This window comes from Lactuca virosa, chromosome 1 (assembly GCF_052849685.1).
Source record: "Lactuca virosa cultivar CGN04683 chromosome 1, Lactuca_virosa_CGN04683_v6, whole genome shotgun sequence".
Lineage (NCBI taxonomy): Eukaryota > Viridiplantae > Streptophyta > Magnoliopsida > Asterales > Asteraceae > Lactuca > Lactuca virosa.
In genome coordinates, this window is record NC_136426.1 from 133103307 (window position 1) to 133127996 (window position 24690).

The 24690-nt window shown below is 41.6% G+C and overlaps 1 pseudogene; it reads left to right on the forward strand.

The window, feature by feature from the left end:
• Nucleotides 1-20415: 20415 nt before the first annotated feature.
• On the forward strand, nt 20416-21883 carry LOC145158343 (crocetin glucosyltransferase, chloroplastic pseudogene; annotated as a pseudogene).
• Nucleotides 21884-24690: the final 2807 nt, after the last annotated feature.

The following is a 24690-nucleotide window of genomic DNA, read 5'->3' on the forward strand; positions in this document are numbered from 1 at the left end:
TGTCAGACCGAGATGTTCGTTTCAGTTCCAGGTTTTAGAAGCGGTTTCATGACGAGATGGGTACTCGTCTTCACTTCAGTACCGCTTTTCACCCTCAGAAGGATGGGCAGAGTGAGAGGATGATTCAGACTCTAGAGAACATGCTGTGTGCGTGTATATTAGATTTTGGAAGGAGTTGGGATACGTATCTTCCGTTAGCAGAATTTTCGTATAACAACAGCTATCACGCTAGCATAGACCAACTCCCCTTCGAGATGCTCTACGGTAGGAGGTGTAGGACCCCAATCTGTTGGGGTGAGGTCGGTCAGAGAGTCATGGGGAGTACTGAGGTGGTACTCAAGACCACAGAGAAGATCCAGCAGGTCCGGAGCAGGCTCCAGACTGCTCAGAGTCAGCATAAAAGCTATGCCGACAAGCACCAATCAGACCTAGAGTTCCAGGTAGGGGATATGGTTCTCCTGAAGGTGTCACCTTGGAAAGGTATCATCCGATTCAGGAAGCGGGGCAAGCTAGGCCCCAGGTACATCAGTCCGTTCAGGGTTTTGGTTCGGGTGAGCCGGGTTGCTTATCGTTTGGATCTTCCAGCAGAGCTCAATCAGATTCACAACACTTTTCGTGTCTCCCAGCTGCGGAAGTGCTTAGTGGACGACTCCGTAGTTGTGCCTTTAGAGGATATTCAGGTGGATGACAGCCTGAACTACATGGAGAGACTAGTATCCATTCTCGATAGGAAGACGAAGGAGCTGAGGAACAAGAGGTTTGAGCTGGTAAAGGTGCAGTGGATGTACCGCAAGGGGACCGAGTGGACTTGGGAGCCCGAAGAGGAGATGATGGAGCACTATCCGGAGTTGTTCAGGGCAGTGGACTTCGAGGACGAAATCTGATTCAAGTGGGGGAGAGTTGTAACACCTGTGACTTGAGGTAATGCTAATTATTTAATTTTTGTAATTAATTGTTGGACTATAAGATTAATGTTGGATAATTGAGTTGGGCCTTTATTGAGTGGGCCGTTATATGTTTGGGCTGACTGAAGACATACGCTGGGCGTAAGCTTGGCGTACGCGGGGCGTAGTGGCAACATTGGATGCGGGGGGTTGAAGCACGTACACGCAGCGTACACGGCTGACTCAAAACTCTAATTTTTAGGGTTTAGACCATATAAATACATCTTTATGTCCCAAACCCCAGCCTCCTTGACTCATAAACCATAGAAACCTAACCTTCTTCATTTTTGTGTGATCTTGATCTTGTGAAGTCCATTTTAGTGGCTTGGAGCTTGGAAGGAGAAAGAAGAGGTTGGTGAAGAAGAACTTGTGTAGCTTGAGCTTAAGGACCTGAGACATCATCATCATTTAGCACTCATTTGAGGTAAAAAGCTCAAAACTTGCCTCATGAATGATTAGATCTCTTGTAATGGGGTTTTGGACCTTTTCGTCCCAAGAATGTAACTTTATGATTCCAAATCCGTTTTTAGGCATAGGGTTGCCACCCTTAGTGCTATTTGAGTCCCAAAGACAGAAAAGTTACCATCTTGAAGGTCTTAATGTAACCATGCATGAGTATTAGTCATTTCTATGGAAGTAGGTTTCCATATTTCAAGTTTGGGTACATTTGGGGGTTTGCAAGCCACCAAGCAATCGACTTTATTGGTTAAGACACTTTATTGGACTCAGATATGTATTTGGAGCTTAAGATCTTAAGGGATTAAGCCTTTTTGGAAATTATGGCTTAAAAGGGTAGTACGTTGGGCGTATAAGCCTGTACGCTTAGCGTACAAGCCATGCAGCCTGTACGCTTAGCGTACAAAGGAGTACCCCCCGCGTACTCACTGGATTTGGGTTTTTCGTCATTTGGGCCTCAGATTGGGCCATTCCATGGACTTTGCTATTTGGGCCATAGTGGGCCATCAAAAATCAGTTGTTTTGGGCTAAGTATATGTTTGGGCTTAAGGGAAGGCCCATTTGAGGAGTTGGGCTCAATTTAGAAAATTGGGCCATTGGTGGGCCATTAATGGGCTTGGAAAAGCTATCTAGAATTGGGCCTTTCATGTTATGGATTTGGGCCTATGTCATGGACCAAATTAGATTAGGGGTAAAATGGTCATTTTACCCTAATAAGGATTATTGGTTTTTTTTACTAACTGTTATTTTGGTAATGATAGCTCGGGGAGTCGTTGGGGCAGCCGTTAGAGATTCCTCATTGTGAGTTTCTGCATTCAGCTTTGCGAGGTGAGTTTTCCTCCTGTATGAACGGGTCGAAGGCACCAATGTCGGCCCATATAGTTATGTTAGTATGTTCCAGACTAAGGTCCGATGTCGGGCGGTGCCAGATGTAGGTTGATATGTTTCCGTATTTCAATCCGATGTCGGGCGGTGCCCGAGGAATGTTTGTATGCTTGATGTCTTTGTGATTCTTGCATGTTTCTGTGTTATATGTTTCCAGATTACGGTCTGATGTCGGGCAATGCCCAATGAATGTTTGTATGCTTTCGGATTTCGGTCTGATGTCGGGCGAGGCCCGAGGAATGTTTATATGCTTATGTTATGTGATTATTCTATGTGTATATGTTAATATGCTTATATGTATATCGAGCTTTGCTCGATGCCGGGCGGGGCCCGATGCCTGACATAGTCCGATGCCGGGCGGGGCCCACGATATGTTTATATGTGATTATGTGCTTATGTGTATGGTATGTGGTAGTTTGGGGAGAATCACTAAGCTTCGTGCTTATAGTTTTCAGTTTTGGTTTTAGGTACTTCTGGTAGCAAAGGGAAGAGCTCGGGATGACTGTAGTGCACACACCATTATGTTTAGCCTAGGATGATTACTCTGATGTTTTAATTTGGAAACTCTGATAATAATGTTTTGAGATAATTTGATTTATGTTTTGATGAAATGTTTTGATAACTATGGTTTTATTTAATGATTTAAAACGAAATTTTTGGTCATAATTTTTGGGATGTTTCACAACGCAGACCTGGTTATTAAAAATGTGTTCTATCTAAGCTAGTACTGAAAACTACTACTAAGCTCTAGTAAGTTTTCTTTTACCTTGTTAATTAACCAAAACAAGCTCTTCAGTTAATCCTAAATTTTTACTTATTTAATTAAACAAGCTCTTAATCAAATCAGAAAAGCAACATTATGATCTGTGTGGAAATTCCCAGCAATATTCAAATACTTCTCACAAGCTCGGAAACATAAAAATATGAAATTTTAGTTTATATCAGAATTAAATCTCAACAAGGAATCAATCTGATTACTACTAGTTGATTTGAACAATTACGGATTCCATTAACTAATTAACTAGATTGATTTAATCCTAAATTAGTTGATGAAACTTAAAAGAACTAAAATCAAACATTCATTAAGATCAAAAATTAAATTACTAGATATAATCACAAATCAATAACCATATCGAACGATTGATTAAATGAAAAGTATTGATCTATGCAGAACTAAAATCTAGGGTTTAGCCAGACATGGCTAAAATCCGATCAAAAATAACGGTGACCTGTTAGGTTGGAACATTACCTAGCGGCGAAGAACTTAAGCCACAAACTGTATCGAATGGTTTCTGGTGACCATTCAGACGCATGGTCCCAACGTGTGGGGGATGGAGTGATTTTAGCTACATAGAGACCCCAAATCAAGCATCACGATTGAGTAGGGGGTACAAGCGTGAAAATACCAATTGTACCACTCTCAAACGACAACGCCTTGGGCAACGTCGGGGTAGTGAATACGGAGAACCAGCAACAACGTTAGGGGTCGGAGTCGCGCTCCACTTAGTGCATTGGGTCGTCGGTTCATGTTAGTAGCGAAATGGGGATCTTCTACATGAGAATTAGCGATGTTTAGAGCCATGATAGCGGTGGACATAAGAGTAATTATAACGGTGACATAAATAAACAATTACTACGGTGAAATGTTAACAATCAATATATTCATAATATTAAATGGTGAATGGTGATTGGTAAGAAACATGTAGTGTGGGTACCTATGTGACTGAATATCTTGTATGATATATGCATGTTTCCATACCTATGTACTTGAGATTGACTCACTGTGCTGATGCTGACACTTGCTTCTTTGCTTGTCGCTTTTGCCTTGCATTGGTATAGGTAACATGATTGATGGCTTGGTAAGCATGGGGACTTTTTGGGTAGCTTTGTCTTAGGTGTTATATTAGCAATGATACCATCTTAGATATGTCTTGAGTTTTCTTTTACTTTTGGTTTTTGCAAACTTATACTTTGATGTGTGTTGTTTTTTAAAGATTTTTAAGTAACGATGATGATGTTTTCAAATAAACTAAAATAAGAGCTTCGTTGCATTACACTGTTAAATGGTGTTTAAAAATTAAAAAAAATAAGGTGAAAAATCACGTCGTTACATAACATTTAGGGTTTGTTGTTATTCTCAGCCTTCATCCTCATAAATGAACCTTAGCCCCCTTTGAGTGTTTTTAGGAGATCGTGATCCTTTGAGTGGATTTTTGGTGAAGAAATGAGATTTGGTGGCAATTGGTGCATTAAGGAACTTATTACAAACAAGATTAAACCTTATACATTTTTTTTGGACCCCGTAAGTTAGAAAGTTCCTTCCTTTATACTTTTCCTCAATATATCAAGCATTATAGAAGAGTTTTGGTTCTTTAGACTTGATGTTCTTGGAGTTTGAGCAACTTCGGGACCTTAAAATGGATGTGAGATGATTTCAGGTCATTTTAGAGAAGAAAATAGTGTGTACATATGCTTTCTTGGAGCCTTTGCACAAAATCTTGATCATTTTGTGCCAAATATGAGTAGCATTTGAAATTGGGTTTGATTGAGTCATAGATCTAGATAAAGTTGGACTTTATCCGTTTAGATCTTTATCTGGTTCAAATTTGAAAGTTAGAGCTTTTGTTTGAAAGGATTAAGCACTTAATGGAATAAGTGCATCTGACTAAGAAGCATGACACGACCATAGAGGGATCGCGACACGAAGGTTGAATGGAATTGCAATTGTTTTGTCCCCTTATGCCCGAAATGCGACCATGAGTTGGGTCGCGTCGCGCTGACCGTTGACAAGTTAATCGTTGTGTTTTTTTACCGGTTTGACTTTTGGTCGAACTTTGAGGGTTTGAGTTGTAGACTGATGTTTTACCTCTATTTGATTTAGATGGTTCGTGTAGTTGATTATTTAAGGACTCGTGTGAGTGTGTGATTTCAGTTCTTCTGGTGAGTTATGGATTATTTAAAGCATATAGTTAATTAATTGGGTTCTTCAAACAAATAAGCTTTCTTTTTGACTCATTACGGATAATATAACTTAATGGGTTAAGTCAAATAATCAGGCTTAAGGCGCATTATCTATGAGATGTTAATAGAAGTAACCATTTTTTAGAGGATATTAACAAAAATGATCCATTTTTTTAACACATTACCGAAAATGACCTTTGAGTTAGGAATGTGGCTTTTCGGACATGGTGTTAATGTGTATGTATTTTTCTAATTTGCACCAAATGTTTTGTTTTTCTTAAAGTTCACTATGTTCATGTTTGAAATGACTGTTTAAAAGTGTCTTATATCATCAGTTTTTCAATCAAATGTCACTTTTTAGGTCTTTGTATCGTATCTATTTCTCATTTGTTATGTGTTTTAACTTTTTGTTGGGCTTCAGTAAAAAAACATAACGTTCGAAATTTCTGAATTATTCATCGGATTTGGATTGTTCTTCAATTTCCAAAATAATTTTCATTTTGTCTCTGAAATGTATAATTTTATCCCCAAAATATATGTGACATAAAGTTAAACTGAAATGTTTATAATGACTCATTCACTTCAAATAAATCTAAAATTGATAATGTCACAGCAAACCTAACCTTGAAAGTATATCCATGATAAGAACAAATGAAGCACGATTCTATACCGATTCAATATCCTTTATGTTGTTTTTTTATTTATTAGTTATTATGTTAGTAAATAAACTATTGAGTCTTTGTGTCTTATATTCATGACTTTGTATCAAATTCTCAAATGTTTTTAGTTGTTTGTTAAATGTTTATATCCTGGTCCCTGTCATGCAAAAATCAACTTTAGTAGGTTTGATATCACGGATCAATATAATTCAGTATAATAAAATCTAACCATCAACTTTTGATCATATTAAATCAACAAATAGCTTTAGTTACATTTCTTTGACAAAACTAGTCTACATCTTCATTCAAAGCATTTTCTATAATAAGTTTTAATTAACGAAAATACACTTTTGATAGAACAAGTAAAAAAACTAAAATATCGGCAACCAATAAAACAGTTAGATTTTAATACCAAAAATGATTATACTAACCTAGACGTGGTAATTTCTAACATGTTTATAGATGATGACTAATGCAAATTATTAATTAATTTATAAATTAACTAAAAACGATAAAAATTATTCATATCACCCTATCGGCCTATTTTATCACATAGATGTCTAACTATAAGACTTTGTGGGTTCGAGTGTTAAAATCACTTTAGGCCATCGAGTATGAGGGACCTGCCAAACAGTGTGGTTTCCCTTCACCTCACCACCATCTTCTTCCACCTCGCAACCATTTCCTTCCACATCATTATTAGTGTAACTGCAACATGAGGCCACGATTGTAGTGGAAAGAAAGAAGAGAGGAAAATAAAGGAGCATAAAAAAACAAACCGATTGAATGTGGTCATTCGTGGTATATACAATATAAGGCCACAATCGTGGCTCCAGGTCAGCACCACGAGACCATCATGGTGGTGTGCACATTTATTTTTCTCCTCCTTCTCGTCACCACAAGACCCTCATGACATATATACCCCATGTCCTTATTGAGAATTAAGACAATTGTTTACAGCAAAGTTTAGGTAAGCCTCACCAAAATGGCCCTTAGTCTAACATGATTTGTGCTTCTCTTCAACTTCAAATATGAGGCCCTGAATTGAGTTCTTTTGAAGGTATAATATAATCATTGGATTAAGTTTTGGGTGACATTTCGTGGGAAGATATCATGTTAAAACAAAGATTCGATAGGGTCGATAACTTAAAGGAACCCAAAGACTATCATGTTAAAGATAGGACTCAAATTGAATCTTGGGTTCGTTTTGCATAGACACTCGAGGAAGACCAATGGATTAACATCCAGATTTGGTTGTGGTTTTTGTTTTTTAGATGAAAGAGATATATAAGTGTTGTACTTTTGTGAGTTTTTTTAGATAATACCATGTTTGTACGCGGGTTATGCTACTACATGGTGGAACTCATTTTTTCCCATAATGCATATATTCTAGCTTGGAGATTGTGTTTTAACAGAGTCCCAACACGTGGAAACTTGGGTGATAAAATGATTGTTAGTGTAACGACCTAAAAATCAAGACTAAAAATTCTTTTTAAAAACATTACTTAAACCACAATATTAAATCATTTCAAACATACTAAAAGAGTTATATAACAAATCAGAGTATCTTTTCAAAACACTTATTCATTTCATCAGAGTAAACATCCCAGGCTGACTAGTTATGGTGTGTGCCATGCGATCATCCCGAGCTCTACTCTCCGCTACCGGAAATACCTGAAACCAAAACTGAAAACTGTAAGCACGAAGCTTAGTGAGCTCCCCCAAACTACCACATACCATACAATAACATATAAAGCACATGTTGGGCCTTGCCCACTGCATCAGACCGAAGTACGGACTAACTGGGGCCTTGCCCCCTGCATCGGACCGAAATCCGGACTAACTGGGGCCTTGCCCCCTGCATCGGACTGAAGTCCGGACTAACTGGGGCCTTGCCCCCTGCATCGGACCGAAGTCCGGACTAACTGAACATAGCATAACATAATCATAGCTACTAGCATAAACACATATAATGCATACTGCATCGGACCGAGGTCCGGACTAACTAACACATAAACATGCTTGAGTCACAAAGACATCAAGCACACTGAACTACTGCATCGGACCGAAGTCCGGAACTACTGCTAACTAAACGGGTCGGCATTATGGCCGTAGACCCGTTCATACTGGAAGGAAACTCACCTGTACTGCTGATAATCATCTGGCTGCTAATCGACTATTCTCTGAAGCGCTGCTCTCCTAGCTCACCGAGCTACCAACACCAAATAATAGAACTTAGCCTAAACTGTCCTCCAGAGGTCAACTAAGTCAACTCTGGTCAAGGTCCTGGTCAAAGTCAACCTTCCAGTTGACTCGACTCGCCGAGTTATTCTACCAACTCGCCGAGTTATTCTACTGACTCGCCGAGTTGACTCCACTCGTCGAGTCTAGCGAGAACTCGACGAGTTCTCCTTTATCTAACGCTTCGGGACTATCTTCAACCGACTCGCCGAGTTGTTCTACAACTCGCCGAGTCCATCTTTATCAGCTAAGAAGATTGCCTTGGACTCGTCGAGTTCCTCCCTGAACTCGTCGAGTACCATGATATTCATGTCCATCACGGACACAGACTGGCTGAATCCTTTACTAATTCCACTCACTGATCTGTATCATAAACAGAAGGGTTTGGGTTTGCGACCCGACTCGCCGAGTCCAAGAATTGACTCGCCGAGTCCATCTTGAGACAACTCTATTCTGTCGATTTCAGTCTATTCCAACACTCCTAACTCATAGATCTGGACTCCTTATGCTAGCATTGCACGTAAAGTTGCTAATTTTACGTGCATGCAAGGTGCTATGAGGCTAGAACACCAAATCCAAGGTAATAAGAAGTTCAAGGTCAAGACATGGAGCCTTAGCTAGATAAAGCCAACAACTTTGAGCTTCTAGAGCTCAAAAGTGTCCAGATCTAATGTCCAATCCATCCTCCAAGGCTTATCACCCGGATTCCACTTGGGAATGGTCCAAATGTTACAAAAGATAAGCTAGAAAAGGGATCTAGATGATTAACAGCCAAGGTATAAGCTTTATACCTTCAAATGATCTGGAATGTCACCCAAACTCTGGATCTATACTCCTTTCCTTGCTCCCTTTCTTCTAGAATCTTCAAGATGCACACCAAGAGCCTTAATCTTCTCACACAAGCTCAAGAATGAAGTTGGGAGGCTAGGGTTTCGTCTCTGGACAATGGAGGCTATAAATGAAACCCTAGAAATGAGAATGAGATGCTTAAATAGGGTGCCAAGTCCCGAAATTAGGGTTTCTCAACCCATACCAGACTCGTCGAGTCAGTCTCCCCGACTCGCCGAGTCGGTCACTTAATCCGCGACACGGGTCACGCTCCGACTCGTCGAGTTCCTCCTTGGACTTGACGAGTTGACTCCTTTGACTTAGAGCTTTTCTTCCCTTTCCTGATCTTCCTGATTCTGGGTGTTACAACTCTCCCCCACTTAAACTAGACTTCGTCCTCGAAGTCCGCTATGTCCAACTGTTCTGCAATCTGCTTTCAACACTGCTGCCGGAAGAATCTAACTCCCGCTGGCCACTTCCATTGACCTTTCACCTGGTCATTCCGACTAATAATAGTTCTTGTAGCTAATCACCTTGAGTGCACTCTAATTCTCAACAACCCTGAGAACACATCTTACCCAACTGACCATCCATCTGGTACTCCCCGGTTACTTATGATGAACATCCTAGGGGCTCACCCTCTTTTCCTTGCGCGTTTTCTGGCTTCCCCAAGGCAACTCTCCATAACTAACCATCTCCCTTGCCACTGCAAAGAACATTCCTTTCACGCTATCCATTACTCCAGCCATTTAAATTAGATTTCATCCTCGAAATCATTCCTTATCATTCCTTACCATTCCCTTCATGCTAACTACTCCAGGTTCCCACTAGAACAACATAATTCACAGATCCACTTATCCCTGCGATCCACTTATACTTGGCCATAACTCAGACAATCGTGTTATGAGTGACTTGCCACTCCCCAAGTTATCCATGAGAATCCAAAATATCATTACCGCTGGAGACCCAACACTGTCTAAAACACTGATCTGCCTGGAAACACTGAACTGCCTGAATACTGAACTGCCTGAAACACTGAAGTGCCTGAACGCTGAACTGCCTGAAACACTGAACTGCCTGAAACAGCATGCTGCTACATGGCTGTTTTCCAACATCTATCGAGACCTTCCTGGTCTCAATTCATTCGTCAGTCATCTGGAATACCGGGTTCCCGCCCGACTGCGGAGCCCCAAGGACTCCCTACTTAGTCGCCTCACACAACTTCTGAACGAAATCCTTCTCTGAAACTAACAACTACTAGTTATCTTGTCACTGTGGCCCTAGCGGCCTTCTGATCTAACTAATCGGTTCCACACGTCGAATCCTGAGGTTACCAACCCACAGCTAAACGCGATTGCTACATGACCAATTGTAGCCTTATGTCATAAATGACCTTAAGCAGTCCACTGCTTCCTTGCTCTCATCCCTGTAGTGACGCTTCTACAATCTTATCACTGGCTTAACCATGTCTAATCCGTCTGGGAACTTCCGAAATCCAATCCGTGGATTTCCATATTCTTACTGCTATACCCGAAATGGTGGGTGCTACGGTTCTTTTCGCGTCCTAACAACGCACTCACGCTATCTACCAGCCAAGTGTATTCCACGGCTACGCCCGCAGTCTCACAACACTCTAGCACTACCTAACTGCTAGTGAATGCTACAGCTACACCCGCAGACTTACAACACTCTGACATTATCTGGCTGCTAGGGAACGCTACGCCTACACCCACAGACTTACAACACTCTAACACTATCTGGCTGCTAGTGAAGGCTACGGCTACACCCACAAACTTACAACACTCTAACACTATCTGGCTGCTAGTGAATGCTACGGCTACACCCGCAGACTTACAACACTCTGATACTATCTGGCTGCTAGTGATTGCTATGGCTACACCCGCAGACTTACAACACTCTGATACTATCTGACTGCTAGTGAATGCTACGGCTACATCCGCAAACTTACAACACTCTGATACTATTTGACTGCTAGTGAATGCTACGGCTACATCCGTAGACTTACAACACCCCCTCACTAACTCGCTGCTGGGGAATGTTGCGGCTATCCCGCAGTCCTACTGCACTCTCCATTCTGACTCTACACTGCCTACTAATCTGAAAGCATCCCATGCCGGACATTCACTCAATCTGTATCTTGACTCACTCAAGTCCTGTCGGCGATCCTCCAACCTGGTTTTTCCGAACCAGCTATCATCTAACGTGATTACTATGGTCATCCCGTAGCCTCGCTACACTTCCCGTACTGTCTACCTGCTGGTGAATGCTACGGCTGTCCCGTAGTCTTACATCCTAACTAATATCACGTCCTACCGAGAAAATCTTCAACCTGGTTTCCCAAACCAATCATCTACCGATCGCTATTACACGCACTCAATACTGGAGAGTTTCCCAACTCCCATCTCACGCGTTTCCCAATCCGATCAGCCACTCGGACTACTATCCTGCTCAACAAGGTTGCGAACTCATCCTCGCTTCGCACTTTCTTCCGTTCCTGACTATACGAGGGTTCCTCCCCCACTTCGATTCAACTAGCTCCTTACAGTTCACTGTCTGGAAAGGATTCCCGATCTTTCTTACCACCCATGACCAATCTGCTAGTACCACGCTTACCCTTTTTAGTGTTTTCAACACCAACTACTCCAAAAGATCACACAACTTCTAAAAATCTGAATAAATCTCCGGTAATAACCCACTAAACCCAAGAAGCTTCGAATCCCAATTGGAGACCTCGGAAACTCCCACTGTATGACGGCCTCTACCTTAGCCGGAACGACTAGAATACCCTTCTGACTGACAAGGTACCCAAGAAATTGCACCTCGCACAACCAGAACTCATATTTGGAGTACCTTGCAAAAAGTCTCTCCCTTCTCAAAGTCTCTAGCACCTCCCTCAGGTGCTCCTCGTGCTGGAATATAACCGATCTATACCCGAACTACACCTTCCCAAAGGTAGTGAGATACTACCGAGTCTTACTCATACTTGCTACAGTTATTGCATCCGTAGTAACCTGCTCTACAGGGGACGTCCTCAACTATCATTCTAGAATCCAAGGTATGCAGATGGCATATAACTCAATCACAAGTAGGTAATATAATATTCCAATATATGTACCTACTAAATCGGTGCAGAACATAACAACAACATCATAAATAATAATTGACAGGAAGGTAAAAGATATGTACCTCCAACCTCCCGTGCTACTCGAATCCTTGCTGAAATCAACCGGAATGCTCTGCTCCGAGCCGTGGGCGCCCTTGCCCGACCCTGACGTCTGCTGGCGGTTCTCGAAGTCACAGGGGCAGGAGCTGTCATCTGCCCTGTTGAACACAAACTCAGACAGTGGGCCTTCTTGTGGCTCCTCCGACTGCAATGGAAACATATTGGGTCAAGTCCCTGGGCGATGGTAGCAGTACAATCTCTGCTAAAATGACCAGTCCGCCCGCACTTGAAACAACCAGGATCACCACCTCTACTACTCCTACACGCACTCCCATGCGTACTGCCACACTTACCGCACCGGCTGCGGCCCTGGAAGTCTCTCGATCTCGAACTCGGCCCTTTGGTTCTTTTACCCGAACCTGTGGGCCCCTGAACCTCATCCGATTTCCTCTTCTTTTCTGACTCCCGGTCAATCTCTCGCTCCTGCATTACCCCATCGTCCCCATCAATCGTCTGAACAACCGCTGTCTGATCCTGGAGCTTCTCGGTCAACCTATCTGTGACCCTCCCGACGATGTCGGGTAGCTCCTCGCGAACGACTCGTGATACCTCCGCAGCAACCCAATCACGCAGAGAACTCTCCTAGGGACGGGGTGCCCCACTCGCTCCCGACCCCTGATGGCAAGAGCTAAAAATGGGATCCCCCTCCCTGATGGATCCCTGGGATCCATAAGAGTCGGGCTCTAGACGAGTCCCAAACTGCCCTGAAACTATCCTGGCCCTAAAGGCCTCAAGACGACTGTTCAGAAGCTCCACAATGGCCTCCCTAACCGAACCGAATATCACAGGAGTCTGGTCAATGATGTTGCACATAATCTCTGCGGAAATGACATCTCTCATCTGATCATCAAGCTGTCCTGCTCTAGAGCCTGAGCCAGATCCCTCCTCGGCACCTGAACTGTCAACTGGTATCTCGCGCAACGTCACCATACTGAAAACATATCGCATTAACTGTCAGAATACTCATGGCTGCTGAGGGATCTCACACACACTACAATTTCTCTGGTTTCGTCTTGGCCCCTCTTGAATCGAGTACGGATCCTCTGCTTTCAGTAGTACGGGCCCATACTACCTTCCACATCTATCCGTACTTTCCTCAAGAGTTACCTTAACTCAACCAAGTCCCTTCTACTGCTACTGATCTCTGCTACTCTCATCCTAGGCTTGCCCTAGGCAAATCTCTGACTCTACCCAAGCCAGTCCTCAGCTGCTGAAAGCCTCCTTGTAATGCCAAGTAGTCATCACCTGAATACCATCACATGTGACGAGGCTCAGATAATCCTTCGAGTAAAAGACTCGTCCCTACAACGGTTAGACTCAGACAAGAGCTGCGCAATAGAGCCAAATCCATCACTCTGAGATTATTCAACCCTGATCACATGTGACGTGACGTATTCACCAAATGGCTAACTCCCATCACTCCGAGTCGTACAAAGCACGAAGCAAGAAGCATTCGGACACAGGAAACTACTCAAGCACTTCTATCCTCATAACGAGAAACTGTACTAGCATACAATGCTAAGCTCATACTATCAGGCATAACCTAAACAGGCTATCCTACTGCTGTCTACTCAATACTAGCATGCAATTCTCAATAAGCTGAAACACATATAACAGGCACATAAGGCATCCTCCTAGATCCTTAGTCTTATTCTAACATGCTGTTCTACTGAAACTGGAACTGATAATTATGACATAAACTTGTATGGGTAATTTGGGAGTACTTACTTGAGCTCGGCTGATTGCATGCACCACACCCTTTTTTCTCTTTTCAGAGTTCTTTTCTTTCTAAAAATTCTTTTTGCTTTTCTAAAACTCTTTTCCTTTCTAAGTTTCTTTTTGCTTTTCTAAAACTCCTTTCTTTTGAAAACTTTATACCACTTCCTTAGTTTGAGTTCAGACACACTCGGGAGTGCGCCCGAATCCCTCAAACCAAGGCTCTGATACCAACTTGTAACGACCCAAAAATCAAGACTAAAAATTCTTTTTAAAAACATTACTTAAACCACAATATTAAATCATTTCAAACATACTAAAAGAGTTATATAACAAATCAGAGTATCTTTTCAAAACACTTATTCATTTCATCAGAGTGAACATCCCAGGCTGACTAGTTATGGTGTGTGCCATGCGATCATCCCGAGCTCTACTCTCCGCTACCGGAAATACCTGAAACCAAAACTGAAAACTGTAAGCACGAAGCTTAGTGAGCTCCCCCAAACTACCACATACCATACAATAACATATAAAGCACATGTTGGGCCTTGCCCACTGCATCGGACCGAAGTACGGACTAACTGGGGCCTTGCCCCCTGCATCGAACCGAAATCCGGACTAACTGGGGCCTTGCCCCCTGCATCGGACCGAAATCCGGACTAACTGGGGCCTTGCCCCTTACATCGGACCGAAGTCCGGACTAACTGGGGCCTTGCCCCCTGTATCGGACCGAAATCCGGACTAACTGGGGCCTTGCCCCCTGCATCGGACCGAAGTCCGGACTAACTGGGGCCTTGCCCCCTGCATCGGACCGAAGTCTGGACTAACTGAACATAGCATAACATAATCATAGCTACTAGCATAAACACATATACTGCATACTGCATCGGACCGAGGTCCGGACTAACTAACACATAAACATGCTTGCGTCACAAAGACATCAAGCACACTGAACTACTGCATCAGACCGAAGTCCGGAACTACTGCTAACTAAACGGGTCGGCATTATGGCCGTAGACCCGTTCATACTGGAAGGAAACTCACCTGTACTGCTGAACTCTGCTGATAATCATCTGGCTGCTAATCGACTATTCTCTGAAGCGCTGCTCTCCTAGCTCACAGAGCTACCAACACCAAATAATAGAACTTAGCCTAAACTGTCCTCCAAAGGTCAACTAAGTCAACTCTGGTCAAGGCCCTGGTCAAAGTCAACCTTCCAGTTGACTCGACTCGCCGAGTTATTCTACCAACTCGCCGAGTTATTCTACCGACTCGCCGAGTTGACTCCACTCGTCGAGTCTAGCGAGAACTCGACGAGTTCTCCTTTATCTAACGCTTCGGGACTATCTTCAACCGACTCGCCGAGTTGTTCTACAACTCGCCGAGTCCATCTTCATCAGCTAAGAAGATTGCCTTGGACTCGTCGAGTTCCTCCCTGAACTCGTCGAGTACCATGATATTCATGTCCATCACGGACACAGACTGACTGAATCCTTTACTAACTCCACTCACTGATCTGTATCATAAACAGAAGGGTTTGGGTTTGCGACCCGACTCGCCGAGTCCAAGAACTGACTCGCCGAGTCCATCTTGAGACAACTCTATTCTGTCGATTTCAGTCTATTCCAACACTCCTAACTCATAGATCTGGACTCCTTATGCTAGCATTGCACGTAAAGTTGCTAACTTTACATGCATGCAAGGTTCTATGAGGCTAGAACACCAAATCCAAGGTAATAAGAAGTTCAAGGTCAAGACATGGAGCCTTAGCTAGATATAGCCAACAACTTTGAGCTTCTAGAGCTCAAAAGTGTCCAGATCTAATGTCCAATCCATCCTCCAAGGCTTATCACCCGGATTCCACTTGGGAATGGTCCAAATGTTACAAAAGATAAGCTAGAAAAGGGATCTAGATGATTAACAGCCAAGGTATAAGCTTTATACCTTCAAATGATCTGGAATGTCACCCAAACTCTGGATCTATACTCCTTTCCTTGCTCCATTTCTTCTAGAATCTTCAAGATGCACACTAAGAGCCTTAATCTTCTCACACAAGCTCAAGAATGAAGTTGGGAGGCTAGGGTTTCGTCTCTGGACAATGGAGGCTATAAATGAAACCCTAGAAATGAGAATGAGATGCTTAAATAGGGTGCCGAGTCCCGAAATTAGGGTTTCTTAACCCAGACCAGACTCGTGGAGTCAGTCTCCCCGACTCGCCGAGTCGATCACTTAATCCGCGACACGGGTCACGCTCCGACTCGTCGAGTTCCTCCTTGGACTCGACGAGTTGACTCCTTTGACTTAGAGCTTTTCTTCCCTTTCCTGATCTTCCTGATTCTGGGTGTTACAGTTAGTGTATCTCATATTGTTGCGATACAGTTTTATAAATGATTATATATGTTGGAGTCTATCATATCTCCACAAGAGCTCTTTTAAAGAGTTGGGGCTCCACATATATTTACAAAGTATCAGTGCCTACGTCCCACACCTCATGGCTTAACAAATCCTTGTCTATCCTTATCGGGCATCAACTCTGAGGCACAGGCACATTGGTGCAACACGGTCTTACAAGTAACTATATATGTTGAAGTCTGTCCTCTCTCCATAAGGCTTTTTGGAGAGACAATCTTGGGTTCCACATATAATTACATGGCTTCAGAGCTAACGTCCCGCAACCTCATGGCTTAAGACATCCATGTCTACTCTCATCGAGCATCCGACTCTAAGGGGTAGTGTTATTGTATCTCATATTGGTGAAACACGGTTTATAAGTGATTATATATATATATATATATATATATATATATATATATATATATATATATTGGAGTCTTCAATCTCTCCACAATGACTCTTTTAGAGAGTTAATATGGGGGTTCACATATATTTACAGAGACCGATGTTTACAAAGCCTTTGTCTTATTTGCAATGCTTTGATTTTTTTATACGATTGGATTTTATAGACTAATACCTAAAAAAAGAGCAAAACAAATACAAAAAGTATATCTCATTGAATTTTATAACCCAAAAATTCAATTGACCTTAAGTTTTGTATTTCTACCTTAGTCAAGAATTGCGAAACCATCCTATCAAAAATGGAATCCTTATAGTAACTATTGAACCAAGTTCGAATCTTGAGAGCTACTAAAAGGTGGCCAGAAGCAGTATATGAGAAAGTGGCGGAGACAAGGTCAAAGTAAACGAGTATCCCAAACCGATGGGTTCGGTTTCTCAGTTTTCCAAACTCGGTTTCTGATTTAAACGCAAACTCATTCGAAAGTTTAACTTGTTGAGAACTAGGAAGCTTGTGTTGCCTTATATAACAGATGTATAGGAGCTATGTTTCATGTTATGGCCAATGTGGGATAATTTTAGAATTTTAAAAAACAAGTTGAAAAACTGATAAACAAAATAAAGTACATCCATGTAAGGGACAAGATTCAAAATAGGGATCTCAAAGTTAAAAGTTCAACACTTTACCACTTAGACAACTAATACTTGTGTTTAATTTTCACAACATCATAATATAATAGGTATAATCTATATAAAACAATGACAAAATTGCAAGAATGGTCCCTGTGGTATGTCAAAACTAGCAACTTTGGTCCAAAATGGGTTTAGCTCGCAAGGATGGTCTAATAGTTTCATTTATTTGCAAGTTTGGTCCAATTTGGTTTGAATTTTTTTGTAAAGACGATTTTGCCCTTATTGTTTAATTTTTCATTTTTGTTTTATTACATGTAATTAAAAAACAATTAAAAATATAACAAAAATAAAATACCTCTCTCTCTCTCTCTCTCTCTCTCTCTCCAAGACTCGACCTATTCATTTTCTTCCCACACTTCCATTTTCTCTCAGATGTGCTCAATCTTTATTCATTGAAAAATTGCACATCCACCGGAGACACGTCTCTTACCTTCAAATCTGCCATCTCCGTCTTCTCAGTTGACCACCAAGCACTCATTACCCTCAAATCTGTCATCTCTGTCGAAGCTTTCCTAAACGATCAAGGTGGAATCTGGATTTGTTCATCCGACGAAGACGATGGCGCTGTCCACCACTAGAGACGTCGCTCCGCCTTCTCCGACAAAGGGTTTTCTGATGGCACCATATTTGTTCGATCTACGTTAATGAAGGGCTGTAGCTCCGATATCCGATCTACGTTTTCGTCTCTTTTCGTCTTCTCCTGTGTCTCTTCAACTCCCTCTACCGACTTCAGGTGGTGGTGGTTATGCTTCAGGCAGCGGTTTCTAGAGCTATAACTCTCCTTATGGATTTCATTGACTGTTCATCTCTCTCCTAAGCTTTCTCTTTCTAAGAGGGTCGGAAATCCCCAACTTTGTTCGTCCAGTGGCTATTTTGAGTGAATGTGCCGCAGAAAACAACTAAAATCGTGATCTAGGGTTGAGATTTGTTATTGTTGTGTTTGTTATGTTTCTTTCCTTCTTCTTCTTCTATCTAGATTGTTGTTGTTGGGTTTGTTTGAAATATTTCTTGATGTCGATTCAGGTGGTGGTGAAGGGCAGTTCATCAGATCAGAAAAAATGATTTTTGGGTTTGTGAATGATTTCTGGGTTTGTGAATGTGATGTTCTTGTTCTTGAACTCAGGAAAAATGAGTGTTCTTGAGATTCATATTCATATTTGTGTGTGTATATTTTTAGTTCTAATCGACATTACAGCTAATGAGATTGAGCTTTGTTTCTGTTGTTTAAATCAAATTAATCTTGATGTATGTGTAACTGTGTATGTGTGTGTTTAGAGTCTGGAACATTTGTAAACTTAATCTAATAAATTGAACAAAATCGATAAAAGTGAAGGTTCTTCGTTTTGCAAATCCATTTCCAGACATGTGTTAATTTTGTTTGTGTTTTATTTCAGATCCAAAATCAAGAACGAAGAACGCCCATTGGGATGTTGGATGGTGGTGGTTCACGACAGGGGGAGGCGGAGGAGCTGCCACAGTCGAATGTGGTGGTTCTATTCGCCGGAGAAGTGAGAAACGAGGGAGATAGACAAGTTGGAGATGAAAGGGAGGTCGAGGAAAGGGAGGTAGTTTGAGAGAGAGAGAGAGAGAGATTTTTTTTTTCTTTTTTTGATTTCAGTAATAAAAAAATTAAAAAGGGGAAAATACCAAGGGCAAATCCGTCATTATAAAAAGTTTTAAAATTTTTGGACTAAACTCACAACAAAATGAAATTATTGGACCATCCTTGCAAGCCAAACCCATTTTGGACCAAAGTTGCTAGTTTTGACATACCACAGGGACCATTCTTGCAATTTTGTCTAAAACAATATAAAAGGAGCTACAAAAATAAATCTTTGAAAGAAGATTTGAACTTGCCACCTCCATAAACACCTCCTAATGTCTTAACCATCTAAACCAACTACAACTTATGTTATTATCTCACTAAACATATTAATATTATGTATATATACATTAAATAAAATGAAATATTTCTAAAAAAATTACATTACTGAAAATTTTTTGAGGGGCATCTCAGGATACTCCGGGGTCTATTGTGGAACCGCCCTTGATATGAGATGCAATCCCATACGGGAGGCTTGTCCTTTCGCCAAAGACATGTCCTCTCACGAATAACTTCAAAAACCGAAGAAAGTGTTGCGGTCGGTAGACAAATCGATAGTGTTTTGTTATATATAATAAGATATGAAACTAATAATTAAATAATCAATTATAAAACATCCATACAAACACCTTGCTATTATATTTTGATTGAGAATATAGTTTTTAAAATGGTAACACGAATTTTAAAACACCTATCATTTTATATATAACTAGAAAGGTTACCCCCGCTATGCGGGGGCCAGAAGCTTTCAATGTTGTTTCCGAATTGATAAATATGACAGACATAGAAAGTGCAAGGATGAAAAGTCCGGGCTTTGCCCCGGAAAAAAAATGTAAAAGTTTTGACTGCAAGGACCAGAAGTGTGAAAATGGCTAAAGAATTAAAGGGGTAGGAATTAACAACTTTTTAAAAAAGGGATCAAAATTGTCAAACCGTTAAAGTTTTGTGGCCAAACTTTAAATATTAAAAGGTTCCAAAAAAGTGTAAAAATATTGATTGCAAGGACCAAAAGTGTCAAAATGGGTAAAGAATAATGACCAAAGTTGCCAAAAAACATCCAAATTTAGTATTCCTAACTTCCAACAATAATACAGGGACCAATTCTGCCAAAAAAATGGGAAGTTGAATGGAACACAAACCCAACAATAATACAGGGACCAATGCTGCCAAAAAAATGGGAAGTTGAATTGAACACAAACAAAAAGACATGAATAAATTAATTAAAGAAGTACAAGGACCGGATATATAAATCAAGAGACCAAACCTGGACAAAGTATCCCAAATTTACTATTCCTTTGTTCCACAACTTTAATATATATATATATATATATATATATATATATATATATATATATATATATATATAACAATGACAATACTACACTCCTCTAAATCCACCGGTAAGTCCATACTCCATATTCCATAACATGAACAACTACCATTTCCTTCTTGTGTCTTTACCACACCAAAGCCACATCAACCCCACTTTCCGACTAGCCACCAAACTAACACGCGCCGGTGCTCGAGTCACCCTGGCCACCACCATCAACGGCCTCAAAACCCTCCCTTCAGTCCCCGGCCTATCTTACCATTTCTTCTCCGACGGAGGTGCTGCCGGAAAACCAAACTACCTTCAAAAAATCAAGCTCGCTGGGTCAAGTAACCTCAAAGAACTCTTGGTAACAAAAGCTAAAGAGGGTCAAACGGTGGATTTCTTAATCTATGGCATCTGCCTTCCATGGGTGGCAGAGGTGGCACGTGAACTTCAGGTGCCGTCAGCTTTATTCTTTATCCAGTCCGCAGCTTCTTTTTCGGTGGTTTATCATCTCTTCAAAAGTGATGGAGGGGTAGGAAATTCCAATATTGACCCTTCTGGTACAGTAAAAATACCAGGATTGCCCTTGTTAAGATACAGTGAAGTCCCTTCTTTTCTCCTAACTACCCATGCATTGGCTGTCGTTTTCCAAGAACACATAGAAATCCTAGAAAAAGACCCAGATTCATTCATACTAATCAACAGTTTTAACGCCTTAGAAGAAGATTCGATTGAAGCAATACCTGATCATATAAACATTTACACCGTCGGACCTTTAGTTTCCGGTGACACGGAGGAGCCGTTCGTCAGCGATACTTTTCAAGATTCCGATCGAGAAACATATCTCCGATGGCTAGACTCGAAACCTGAGAAATCAGTGGTCTACGTTTCATTCGGAAGCTTACTGAAATTACAGAGAAAGCAAAAGGAGGAGATATTTCAGGGATTAATCGAACTAGGTTACCCGTTTTTGTGGGTCATACGCAATAACGGGGAGAACGATGAAGAAGAAGTGATGCGTTACACGGCAGAAGGCGGTGGGTTGATAGTGAGATGGTGTTCGCAGGTGGCGGTGTTGAACCACGTTGCGATTGGGTGTTTCGTGACGCATTGTGGGTGGAACTCAACACTGGAGAGCGTGGTCGGTGGGGTGCCGATGGTTGGGTGTCCACAGAATGCTGATCAGAAGATGAATGCGAAGATGGTGGAGGAAGTGTGGGGGAATGGGGTGAAGGCGGTGGAGGATGGTGAAGGTGTGGTGGGGAGGGAAGAGATGAAGAGGTGTTTGGCGGTGGTGATGGGAGGTGGAGAGATAAACAGGAAGTGTGAGAAATTGAAAAGTATGGCCATGGAGGCGACTGCGGAGGAAGGATCTTCACATAGAAATTTACATCGATTCTTCGAAACCTTAAAACGTGTTTCATAATTAAAATGGGATTATTGTATTTATTGTATGGTACTATATGGTATTGGGAGCTAGCCCAATTGTATGTTAGCCCATTTATTCTCTTTAGCCAATATATGGTCTTTGCTTATAAAGTCAAATCATAATAATGTTTTGATACACAAACATGATATCAATAATATCATGCCCGGCCCAATAACCATTGCAAGCTGACAGCCCCGGACCCTTAACGCCTAACCCCTAAAGACTAAAGATCGACATTTTATGGCTGTTATATGGGTCGGAATCACCGTGGCGGCGGAACACATGGTGGCGAGAGACATATTGCAGTGGTGACAAATCCTCTCATAATTGGAATAGTAGTCTGAACAACAGCTTGGGCGTGTGGCATTCCTAACATGCCTACACTACTTCTACTCTTATAATTGGAATACTAGTCTCAACTTATTTATTATGATAGTGTATGGATATCTCTTTCGTAAAGTCATAATGGTATTAAATATTACGTTTGATCAATTTTCACATTTTTTTATGGGTATATCCTCTTTGACAAAATTCATACATCTTCTCTAAATTTTTACACTTCCATGTTCACATTAAAAATTAATTTTTATCTATTTTCGTAGTCTTCTTTCCATTGTTGTCGTTTGACATGTATTTTCTACCATATGTACGTGCATAATGTTTTTCTTAATGGGGATCTATTTGAGGAGGTTCACATGAAATCGACGCCAGGGGTTCAACATAATATTGTTCATGTTTTCCGTTACAGAAAGATCTTTATGGGCTAAACAAGCTCCTCCGGCTTTGTAGTATTACCATGTGCTCATTGGGTTTTGCTGACAGTTATGATTCCGAACTCTTCACCAAAAATTACTGATATTGGTGTTGTACTTCTCTTATTATATATTGATTACATGATTATCATAGGAAGTGATGTTCAGAGAATTGTCTTTCTGAAAGATTCTCTACAACAACATTTTGAGATGAAAGATTTGGAACTTCTTCACTACTGCCTAATTAAGACTGGAGGTGCTTGCTGGAGATACTAATATGTATTTGTGCCAAGCCACTGTATCCAATCGTATATCTCATACGGGTCTCACTAATTCTAAGATCTCATCTACACCTCTTGAACCAAACTTTCGACTCACACCAAGTGATACCTCACTTCTACCTACACCCACACTCCACCGTAAGTTGGTGGGATCTCTGGTCTATCTTACAGTCACTCGCCCAAATCTGGCATTTGCAATCCACATTGTTAGTCGGTTTATGGCAGTTCCTCAGACTTCTCATTATATTTTTCGTTTTGAAAATTTTAAGATACACTACAAGAATAAACATCTGTCCCGATGACCTCTATTCCGACGACAGCTGTCGTCGGTAAAAATTTCGCTGTGCCGATGACATGTCGTCGGTATAGTGTTCTGTTTACTTTGACCAAATAGCATTGACCTGGGACTCTATTCCGACGACTTGTTGTCTCCATAGGTGCAGCGGGAACGAAATACATTTTGGCGGTATACTGAAAACCTATGCCGACGACATGTCGTCGGCATAGGTTACGAATTTTTTAATTTTGATTTATTTATTTTCCTTGGTGCAAGAATTACTAACGACGTCGTTTGGTGGAGAGCTATCCCGACGACATGTCGTTGGGATAAAAAATGGCGATCCGTGTGACAGCTCTATACCGACAACATGTCGTCAGTATAGGGTTCTAGCTCGGTAGACATCGATTTCATTTGCAGAGATTGTTTCCTTTGTTCCTTCACCTCCCAACGAAGACTCATGCTTCAAACCCCTCCCCTTCCGGCCCCTCCCCTCCCCTTCACCGGTGAAACAATTCCGGTGTACATCTTTCGGCCACTCCTCTTCACCGGCGACGGCAACGACTTCCGATAAGCTTTCTAATTTTTTTTTGATTTCACAGTTTTTAACTTTTTTTTCACTGATTTGGTTTTTCCGGTGAAGTAGTGATCGGAGGACCACCTCACGAACCAACTTATCCTTCCGGCCACCACAATCCACAAAACAAGTAGCATATTTGACTTCTAATTTTTTTTTAATGAATTGGTGTTTTTCCGATGATCACCAGCCACCACCGGAGGACCATAGTAGAAGCCGACTACCGGAATCCCGCAAGAAGATACCAGAACAGGTTAGTATTTTTTTTCCGGCATGCACTTATACCGACGACATGTCGTCGGAATAGGTAAATAATAAAACCTTTTTTTTACATTGAAAATCACTCCCGACGACCCTTTGTAGACGACAAGTCGTCGGCATTGGTTTCTCTGTACCGACGACATCTATCCCGACGACATTTTCACTTTTACCGACGGGGCTGTTCCGACGACTTTATACGGACGACATGTCGTCGGCATAGGGGTTGAAAATGTCGTCTGTGTATATACATCGTTCCTTGTAGTGATACATCAACGACACCATGTTTCACGACTCACGAGTTACATTTCTGTTAGGTGCTATTTGTGCACCTTTTTGCACACATTTTAGTCTGATTTCATGCATCTATTTAGCACAATTGTTCTTCCTTTTTCTTGCATTTCATCATATTCATGTTAGTCTCTAGAACAACCTTATTTGCACACTTTTATGTCTTTTTCAGGTAAACCGGAGGTTGGAACGCGCTTTGGGAAGTGCCGGGAAGCATTGGTGAAGATTTCGGGATGATCGGGAGAAGAACGAAAAAGTTGGAAAAATCAAGTTTGGAATTGGAGTCAGAGAGGTACACGGGGCGTGTTGAATTTACACTGAAAAGTGGGCACGGGGCGTGTTTGACCAAAATGGGAGCTGTTGACCATGCTGAACACGGGGCGTGTCAGTTTAGTGCAAATCAACACGGGGCGTGTTGGCTGCTGAACACGACCCGTGTCAGTTTAGCCTATTTTAACACGGGCCGTGTTCGACCCAAAAACCAACT